Here is an 11,195-nt window from a genome sequence, read left to right as displayed (position 1 = left end):
AATAGAGGCAGAAATGCACACGCACGCGCCTTCAGGCAGGCGTGCTGAAGGCTCGCATGTCCCTTCATGCACACAAACTTGTGCACACACCCACCATACTCACTCTCACGGTCGAGAGTTTTGCACCGTGGGCTGCGATTCGATGGGCATTAATGCTAAGCTGCCAAATCAGCCAGCAGATCCCATGCGTGTGCATGCGGGATGAGATACGCATTTCTGTCAAACTAGGCAGAGCCACCATGGGGAATGCTCTCCGGTTTATTCTTTATTGCATGCTGCAGCACAAGACAATACCTCATGCATAAAGCCTCACAGGAAAAGGAAATCTGGAAGATATTTTAAGCAAATTTACACCATCAGAGTTAGCCTTATGTGTTCAGCACTTTATGTCAGGTAGCTACAACTTTTTTGGTACCATACAAGAGTTACCATATTACTGAATCATTGCCTCTTTCTCTCAGGAATACTGCATTCACATGCAAAACTAATTTACTTACACACAGATTTACGAGCATGCCTAGACTCCCAGATGTTTGCAGAACACTACAGAGAGAATCCCCGCAGGTCTGTTGTCAGAACTCTCCAGGAGTGAAGCAGGACGAAGATGCACACTGTAATTTAAAGCTTTTTGCATTTGATAATTTTTGTATGTACAAACTTACACTCCTCTGTGGACATGTGTGTGTGTGTGTATTTGTATGCAATATTTACCCATTTATCTAAGCTACTGATAACTTTAAATACCAACTTATCTCTTCCTTTTTTCCAGTACCACTGTATGCATTCCTTTTCTTTGCCTTCCCCTTCTCTAACCCCAAGCTCTTTTGTGGGACCTATTTTACAGCATTGAAACACTGCTGTAGAAAAATGCCAATGTCTTACAAGGTAATGACTGCTTTCTTACAGAAAGGAGTCATCATTTAACAGTTGTCAACAGTTGTTGCGAAGCAGCAAATAGCTGAGCCTGTAAATCTAGAATGAGCAGGGAAAGCTGGAGAAATTCTGCCTCGACTTTTAACTCCACCTCCAGGTTGCAAAGGGTTTAAGTCAGTATGTGTAAAACCCTAGAGCAATAATAACAGAAGTCAATTACCACTTGCTCATAGGTCATTTCTTAACATATACAACCTTATCTAACAATGATATATATGTGTGTGTGAATATTAAAGTTGACAGCTCACAGCGATCAGCTATTAGCTAATGGTACTAATACTGTAATTCTTTGGAAAATATTCCTCCCTCCATGGTAAAGATTTCCATTTTTACAATATTTTTTAATTACTAAGGAAAGTTTATACTTTTTCACAGAATATTAATCTAGTTGAAAGTTCAGTTTTCTGACAAAAGGTGTTTTGAAAGAAAATTTTTAACCAAAAGGTGTTTTGAAAGAAAATTTTCAACCAGTCTAAGCAGGGTGTAGCAGAGCCAAGAAAATCAGATTCTTTTGCTGTTTCCAGACTCGGCAACCATAGAATAATCATAAAAACCTAGTATTTTTAAAACTGCCTCTCATTCATGCATTTAGAACAATTTACAGTACAGGTTAGGAAACCAACAATTCAGATACTTCCTAATCTCACAGCAAATTTAAGTACAACTTTCACTCTGTCCCTCTGCCCTGCCACAAACGAGGAATTGGCTTCATACTTCAGTAGTCTAAAACCACACCCACCTTTCTGTTCCTGTTTGATATCTCCTCCGTTTGAGCTCTTGCAGCTGGACACAGCATGGGAATATATTAGTCTGCAAAAGCCTCTCAAAATAGATAGTATTATAAGTAAACACCAGAAGTGAAGCCCAAACCAAACGATATGATTCAAAGATGGAAAGATGACATGCAGATTCTCAGAGCTTAAATTTACCTAAGAGATTTTGATGCCCAAATCACTCTAGGAATTTGATGTTCAGCTCTCCTTCCCTCCCTCTGTCTCGGTATCTGATGCTCTTTTTCTTCAATAAAATCCTATCAGGAAAAAAGATTTCTTTTGAAGTACAAGCAATTAAGGACCTCTTTTCAGGTCTGAGCCACAGCCCAAAGACCAAGATCAATGGGTGTTTTTCTGTTCAGGGGATCTCAATAGTTCCCTGAGCACTCGTGCTTACCACTTTTTAGAATCAATCTGGAGTACTAGAAAGAAAGAAAAACTGTCCTAGAACTGCAGCAACATGCCATTTCACAGAATCACAGAATCACAGAATCATATAGGTTGGAAAAGACCTTTAAGATCATCGAGTCCAACCATAAACCTAACACTGCCAAAAACCATCACTACACCATGTCTCTAAGTACCTCATCCAAACGTCCTTTAAATACCTCCAGGGATGGCGACTCAACCACTTCCCTGGGCAGTCTGTTCCAATGCTTGATAACCCTCTCGGTGAAGAAAAATTTCCTAATATCCAGTCTAAACCTCCCCTGGCGCAACTTGAGGCCATTTCCTCTTGTCCTATCACTTGTTACCTGGGAGAAGAGACCGACCCCCACCTCTCTACAACCTCCTTTCAGGTAGTTGTAGAGAGCGATGAGGTCTCCCCTCAGCCTCCTTTTCTCCAGGCTAAACAGTCCCAGCTCCCTCAGCCGCTCCTCATAAGACTTCTGCTCCAGACCCTTCACCAGCTTCGTTGCCCTTCTCTGTACGCGCTCCAGTACCTCAATATCCCTCTTGTAGTGGGGGGCCCAAAACTGAACACAGTATTCGAGGTGCGGCCTCACCAGTGCCGAGTACAGGGGCACAATCACTTCCCTAGTCCTGCTGGCCACGCTATTTTTGATACAGGCCAGGATGCCATTGGCCTTCTTGGCCGCCTGGGCACACTGCTGGCTCATATTCAGGTGGCTGTCAACCAACACCCCCAGGTCCTTCTCTGCCAGGCAGCTTTCCAGCCACTCTTCCCCAAGCCTGTAGCGTTGCATGGGGTTGCTGTGGCCCAAGTGCAGGACCTTGCACTTGGCCTTGTTAAACCTCATACAATTCACCCCAGCCCATCGATCCAGCCTGTCCAGGTCCCTCTGCAGAGCCTGCCTACCCTCCAGCAGATCAACACTCCCACACAACTTGGTGTCGTCTGCAAACTTACTGAGAGTGCACTCGATCCCTTCGTCCAGATCATTGATAAAGATGTTAAACAGAACTGGCCCCAACACCGAGCCCTGGGGAACACCGCTTGTGACCGGCCGCCAACCGGAGTAAACTCCATTCACCGCCACTCTCTGGGCCCGGCCGTCCAGCCAGTTCTTTACCCAGCGAAGAGTACACCCGTCCAAGCCATGAGCAGCCAGTTTCTCCAGGAGAATGCCGTGGGAAACCGTGTCAAAGGCTTTACTGAAGTCTAGATAGACAACATCCACAGACTTCCCCTCATCCACTAGGCGGGTCACCTTATCATAGAAGGAGATCAGGTTGGTCAAGCAGGACCTGCCTTTCCTGAACCCATGCTGGCTGGGCCTGATCCCCTGGTTATTCTCTACATGCCGTGTGATAGCACTCAGGATGATCTGCTCCATCAGCTTCCCCGGCACCGAGGTCAGGCTGACAGGCCTGTAGTTCCCCGGGTCCTCCTTCCGGCCCTTCTTGAAGATGGGTGTCACATTCGCTAATCTCCAGTCAGCAGGGACTTCCCCAGTTAGCCAGGACTGCTGGTAAATGATGGAAAGGGGCTTGGTGAGCACATCTGCCAGCTCCTTCAACACTCTCGGGTGGATTTTAAGACATTCCACATTAAAACAAACTCTTCCACATTAAAACAAACTCTGCTTGCTTTCCTCCATTTCTCCAAACAAGAGGCTTCTTGACATTTGTCTACTATGATGAAATAAACTCTCTTCTGCCAGCAAGAAAGAGGTCCCAGTTATGATGTCTTCAGACATGATTTAGAACCTCGAAGAACATAGAGTTCCAGCTAAATTAGCTGGTAACACAGCTTGGCTGGACATCATGGGGAGGATGAACAAATAATATTAAAAATGGGCTGTGGTTACATCTGGGATTTCTAGAGGAAGGATAACCTGACTGGAGATATTTGCCATGTGGGAAACCTAGACAAGGACTATAAAATCCTCAAAATCTCATTTGGCAAAATAACCTGGCAGGAGAAGAGGAAACACCCAGGAAAACCTGACTTATGATAACCCTGTCAATATTCTGTTAGCAACGGTTCAGATACTACAGCCTACAGTAATACAATAGTTTGAACAATTTCTGTAGCAGTATCCCATGTTTTTTGTAAGGGCCTTATGGCATTTCTAGAGTACGTAATCTACCCTGCAAGCGAACTAGCATCCATGGAACGTATTACATTCCACAGCCCATCTCAAATAGCCAGTTTAGCTGTCTTAAGGCAAGGTTCTGCCTGGAAAACTGTGATTGAAAAATGGTACGGCCAGGCACCAAACTGAGGAAAAAACAAAAATGTTTCAGTCCAGAACAAAATATGCTCAATTTACGTATAGAGGAGTTTAGAGTATGTCTTTAAATAAATGCTAGTCCAACATGCTCACCACGAGCTTTGATAAACAAGTTTGAGTTCTTTCCATCTGGTGCCCCACCAGGAGTGATAATGTACAACAGGCTGTAAGGGGCCCATTTTGTCTTCCGTGTAAATCTATTGCCGTCAGTGGTACTGGTCAGGAACTATCGACTAGAGCAATATGAGTCACTGATCCTCGTGCAAATATGAATAATCCTTTTGAAAACTGATCTGTGCCCAGTAGAACAGCTAGGGTATGCAACAGTTGCACAATCATTTTCCCAGCATTGCCCAGGGAAGTTCATCATATTTGCATTTCTAAGCAGACAACAGAAACACTTCCACAAGTCTATTAAGATTCCTGCAAAGATGGGAAAGGGAAGAAAGAAAAGAAAGAAGTCTGTCTCGTTTGACTGGGGGACAGGAAAGAACACTGCATTACATAATCTATTAAATGTTCCAAGCTTTATTTCACATTAAAGCTCAATGCCAATGGTGTTATATGTGTGTGTGTTTTTGTAAAAACCTGTGTAGCTGTTCTGGCAGATCTACACTGATCCATTGCCATATTTTTTTTTCCCAGTGGTTCAAATCTCTGACATCAACACAGTGCTCTAGTACAACGATACTGGACTAAAACAGTTTAATTTGCAGTGCTAATCTCTGAATTGTTTTTCCTGTGGTTTGAGAGTGAAAATTTGGCACACCAAACAGGCCACAAGATCACCCAAATTAAACTTCATCCAAACAATTGAACCCACTCCTGTAAACACAGTAAGCAAATTTATATCCAAGCATTTGGATTTACATTGTCTTGGATTATCTGCTAGCATATATAGAACATGATAAAACAGATGATTACTCAATCACTGGCATAAAATGGACCTAAAATATATATGTCAATATTGGTTGGCAAGTTCTGCATGATCCAGAGGTTCCCTTTAACGTGTACATTTGACCTTTAGATTTGTGAAAGAAACTGTTTTCTTCTAGTCGTGGGTGTTCACAGATTACTCCCACTGCATAGTAAACTGCTTTCCATGATATTTTAATAGCACTGTGGTGTTACAAATACATGTGTAACTATAGTATCATTTTGCCAGAATGCATTTAAGGAGTATGCTGAAATATGTATTGCAATGGCAAATGGTGACAAGAATATAATGGCCACACGCATTGGGGGTGCTTTCTTTGGAGATTTAATGGGTCATTTCTTAAATATGCATGAAGCGGTAAAGCTCCATTGAATTCAGTGGAAGGAGGATAAGCTGCATTGGATGAGGGTCTCGCTACATCTCTATAAATCACTGAGGGAATTTTTTAACACTGGATCTGATCTAGACATTCACTTGGTGTAAACATCTGGAAGATACTTCTGTTTTATGTTGGTGTGAGAGGAGTATCAAGCTCTCTCTTTCAAGGTTTTTGAAAGTTTTAAGGCTTTTAAAATCTGACATCCTTCCCATCTTGTTAGCCTCCACCTCCTACCCATCTCTCTGTTACTGTTTTGAGGAACTGGGAAGCTCAATGGGATGGGATGGAATTTCCTTTCAGTTCTCCCCTGCAAGGCACAGGGCCGGGAACAGAATAAAAGCTCAGACTCAGCAACCGCTGTCTTTGTTTTCATTGTGAGAGAGCAGGATGATGAAGAGTTCAAAATAAGGCTTTCAGCTCTTGTCACAGATCTTCTCAGGCCGTGGGTCTGTTTTCTCTCACAAGGTTTACATCAGTGTGAGCACTGACATCATGTTACTTATCTCCCTTGGAACAGGCTGAGGTTCCACACAGAGCCTTCCTCCACTCCTTCCTTTTAACCTCCAGAATCAGCATTTGCTGCAGTCCTTTCCAGTTCTGTTCTGTGGAACCCTCAGTGGTTGTCAGTGTAAGCCATAGTCTTCAATCCCCACCTTGCAGACAATGTCTGCCTTATGAGACCTTCCAAGATTACGCCTTCCACATGACATTCTACAGTTAAAGCCCAGGCCAACCGAGGAGAGAAGAGCGGTGGCCTGCAGTGAGGTACATGCTCAGCATTGTCGCCCGAAGGCCAGCATAGTTGAAGGGACACAGACATAACTGCATCTGTGCTGAGCAGTAGCCAGAGAGGGCAAACCTTTTAAGCAGGTCTTTAATTTGAAGGAGCCCAACTGAAAGGCGTCCTGTCTCTGGATGCAGCCATCACCTGTTCCCTGCTTGCAAGATGTTGGCATACACACGTGTGGCCTTGTTGCACAATCGGATGCATGGCATCTCGTAGGATAGGACCCAGAAATGCTTGAGCTGTCTACCTTTTCTCCGAGGGAATCTATGCACACAGATGCTACCGTACTTCCATGGCGCTCCCCCTAAGAAGTCTGTGGCAATGCTGTACACAGCAACTGCCTGTAATTTTCTCTTGCTTCTCCCCTCTAGTTGCAGAAGGATTTGCGCAAAGCTAGTTTGTTCCTTACAGCATGGGCCATGTTCTCTGTGCAGGTGCACCACTGTGTTTACAACTGGAGTAACTCCAATGACTGCCATTTACTCAGGTTACTGCAAGTTGGCCCTGAGATGAAGCATGGCTCTTGCTGCCTCCTCCTCCTAACATAATCTTTAAGGATATAAATTACAACTGTGTCCACTGTGACTACTGAACTAGAGGGTAATCAGGTTTAGCACAGTAATATGGATGATTTAAAGTCATGGGTTCTTATGCCTGTTATCAGTCTAGTTCTAAAGGTCTGACCCAGGTTCTGTTTACCTCTGGTGTAAATCTAGACTAATTCTATGTGCTAAGTGGAATTAAGGTTGTAAAAAGCTGAATGAGAAGAGAATCAGCATGTAGGTATCGAAGGCAATGGACAGATGTCCCCTTCAGGATTCTGCTATTTCAGTGATAGGGGATATCACCTCCAGCTTTTCATCAATCAACTGCAACAATCTGGCAAACTTGAGCATGGAAAAAGAAGCCTTTCCACTACCTATGAGAGATATTCTACCATTATACTTCAATTCTATGTGAAGAAGTGAGGTCTGTTCATGGCTTGAAAATAGGACTTGGAGGCAGAACTAGTCCTCTCTGGCACATTTTCTTTGTATGGCTTTGAGGAAATCATTTTACCTCACACTTCATTTTCCCCTTCTGTTAACTTAGGTCATTGACACTATTTTGGCATTTACCGATACTTGTGAGTGTTCCTTAATTAACAGGGCAAATGAGGAATCATAGATTCATAGAATCGTTTAGGTTGGAAAAGACCTTTAAGATCATTGAGTCCAACTGTTAACCTAACACTGCCAAGTCCAGCACTACACCATGTCCCTAAGCACCTCATCCAAATGTCTTTTAAATACCTCCAGGGATGGTGACTCCACCACTTCCCTGGGCAGCCTGTTCCAATGCTGGACAACCCTTTCGGTGAATACATTTTTCCTAATATCCAATCTAAACCTCCCCTGGTGCAACTTGAAGCTTTTTCCTCTCGTTCTATCGCATGTTACTTGGGAGAAGAGACTGACATCCACCTCATTACAACCTCCTTTCAGGAAATACCTATTTACACCAGCATATTAACCAGTGGCATATACAGAGTTAATTTTTTTTTTGTGCATTTTGCTGTGAATTATATCAGAGTGAGGATTCATTCCACTCTGTAGATACTTAATTCTCTTTGACATGGGCTCCGTAACTTAATTCTGTAGCACAGTAAAGATAATGGCTTATTCTGCAATTGGTTTACACAGAGACACTTCTGATAGTGGTCAGTGTCTTACAAAAACCCTGATGCGATAAACTGTAACACAAGGCAGCTACTCAGTAAAATTAAAGCCAAATATAGTTTCTGCCTTTCTGAAATATTTTGAGAGGAAGGAAAGAAGTGGAGGGCTGTCATACTAAGAGCCTCTACTTTCCATGTTTTTATAAAACCTGTGGGTCACTGCAGTTGTTTTTCACCTGGACAGCTGCATCTGAAGGCCTGTAAGGCTTGAGAGATTAAATGCATTGCAAGTGTAAGAGCGGAAAGACACCTAAAGACAGCGTGACCTGGATTCCTTCTTTCAGTTCTTAGAAAACCCTGAATTTTGGTAATGATATTACATAATGGAAGTTAGGAGTACCCTTTTCCTAAACAGAAATATTTACGCAACACCTAGCATATCACCACTCATTTACTCATAAGGGTAGAGCTTATTCCTTTTACCAAATAGGATTCAACTCCTACGATGGAAGCACCATTTAGAGGCCCTTCCATTTTGCACTAAAACCCAAGACAGTCAATTCAACTACTCTCACAACCCCAACAAGAGAAGCCATGCCTGGATTTACCTCTGCTGACACGGTCGCCATGAACACATGATACCTTAATTACAGCAGGTTGCCGCATAGAAAGTTTAAAGTTAGTCTGTCCTGCAGGCAGAATTCTACAACATCCCTACAGCAAACTGCTCTCTTCATGGAATTTTTACAGAAATCCCTACTGTACTTCCCTTAATCAGAAAATGCTTGATAGCCTCCTGAAATCTCTAGTTCTGTAGAATATATAAACACATGATTTAGCTGCTTTGGCCCAGCAGTGAAAGCTTCTTATCTCTCCTCCCAAAGGCAAAAAAATTTAATCAGACACCAAAACATGCAAGGCCAAATCCCCCAAGGTGCTGAGCACAGCCTGAAACATGCTGGAATACCCAGCCTGCTCTACTCAAGACAACACATTTGATCCCCCTCTTTTTAATATTACTATTTACTTATTTGTATGATGATAGCACAAGGGAAACTCAGTCATGGGCCAGAACTCCATTTGTGTTAGTGCTAAACAACCAGCAAACAACAGGCTATTCCCTGTACGATACAAGCGTATGACAACAGACAAATAGCGATGCAGACAAACAGCATTGGTCTGTGACCTCAACACTGCCAAATTTGGTCTCAAAAATGCTATCATACACAATGTGAAGAGCAGAGCCATTCACCCAGATGCTAAGCATGGTCTGCATAGGGCCAGTAAAAGGTGTCCACCGCTGTCACAGATATGCAAGATCATGCGAATTCTACTCTGGGCACCACCATTGCAGCTAAGATGCTTCTCTGCCTTTCACTTCTCTGAGCAACTTGGCACAGCAGCTTTCCATTGGCTTTGGTAGGGCCCACCAATAAGTGACAGTAGCAGTTGCTAGGACGCTCAGCTCACCCTGAAGTTCAGGATAACTGAGCAGAGCTTCTTGCCAGGCACATTTAACATTCCTTCCAGGCCAGCTCAGTTCATGGGAGGTAGCATCCTACAAACTACCGCAGTATCCTTATGCTCAGAACTTTCAGTTACTTCCAGTACTGAAAAGGCCACTTCCTCCTTCACCAGATGATGGAAAGTTCTGCATTCCTGCACACTAAGCAGATAAATATCTGCTTGCATGGTACCTTCTGAATTTCTGAAAAGTGTCTAGTTTGCAAATGGCGTAGCCTGTTTCACAAGTGCTACTGGCACATGAGGTCTCGATGCTGTCTTCGAAAGAACAGTCCCCAGAGTAAGTCATTGCACCAGTTCATGTCAACTGGATCCTGCAGTGAGATCCAAAAGGGCAAAAGCAGATGCTGCTGCTTTTCCAGTTTTAGATCTTTATTTTTTGAAAGCAGTGCTCTGAACTTAAGAGATAATCAGCCAGTCTGGTACTTGCAGGAAAGGATTTATTCCTTGCTTATTTAGTGCACCATGGAACAGAAATGTGACATCTTGCATGCTCCTTAATCAGAGAAAGTTTGAAATGGACGAATGCCCTCACTGGCTTTTTTGTCTTTATATTTTTTTACTCCTGCAATATGCTCCTTCTCTCAGAACTGCTTTATGCTTTGGAGTGAAGTATAACAATGTAATATGTTTCTGTTGCTTTTTTTGAGTCCAAATAGCACCCCCAGAGTATGCCATATGCCACTACACATAAAATGGTGTAACTTTTGAAGGTAGGAAAGCCACACAGCCTGTCAGCTTCACGGCTACGCTGTTCATGTTGTAGCTGGTATGTGGATAGAAGACCCATATGTCTGAAGCTGGTAACTAAGCACCTTTCCCCACCCTCAAATTCACAACAAAGCTTTAAAAAAACCCTGGCGAGACAAGGTAAATCTTAGTTTCTACCATCTTTGACCTACTTACAATGTGGTCAGAAGAGTCTTTACACCATTGAGCATATCACCTGACACAGTCTCATCAAGGTACAGAACCTGAGAGGGGCTTAAACAAATCCCCACATCAGACCTTCTTTAAACATTGAAATAACCCATTTCCAGATCTGGACTTGCAACTAGACTACTGGGCCCATAGAAAAGATTATTTCTAAGCTTCAGTTTCCTTCCCCAAGTAGCCTCAGAAAGACCTTGTGAGTAAGAGCATAAAGCTGCCATTGCAGAATTGGCTTCAATCAGGTATTATTACAGCAAGCAGCTGCTAGGGATTTATCAAGGCATACACAATTACAGTCAGATATTCTGGCTCGCAGGGTTTTCTAACGAGCCCTTCATCATTTTTTTTATAAGAGTCAAATCACTGCAGACAAGACAATGACAACTAAGTACTTACAGTACTGTGTCACTTTGCATTTTACAACATATTTACAATATACGAGAGATTAATTATGGAAACAGTGAGGTCACTAGCTTTATCACTTGAAAACCCTACAAACCTAGAATAAGTCAGTTGAACCCTGGGCAGAACTGCCCTCCTCATCGTTATAGACATCAGCACCTTAAGGACAGT

The 11,195-nt window shown here is 43.0% G+C and overlaps 1 long non-coding RNA gene across 1 annotated transcript in view; it reads right to left on the bottom strand.

Annotated features, from left to right (window-relative positions):
- Positions 1-293: 293 nt before the first annotated feature.
- LOC142417554 (uncharacterized) overlaps positions 294-11,195 on the bottom strand; it is a 37,793-nt gene continuing 26,891 nt past the window's right edge. The window contains exon 3 of the long non-coding RNA XR_012778048.1: positions 294-326. This is a non-coding gene — a long non-coding RNA (uncharacterized LOC142417554). The remainder of the gene's footprint in view (positions 327-11,195) is intronic.

This window comes from Mycteria americana, chromosome 15 (genome assembly GCF_035582795.1).
Source record: "Mycteria americana isolate JAX WOST 10 ecotype Jacksonville Zoo and Gardens chromosome 15, USCA_MyAme_1.0, whole genome shotgun sequence".
NCBI classification, from domain to species: Eukaryota; Metazoa; Chordata; class Aves; order Ciconiiformes; family Ciconiidae; genus Mycteria; species Mycteria americana.
This window is presented reverse-complemented; position numbering and strand designations above follow the sequence as displayed.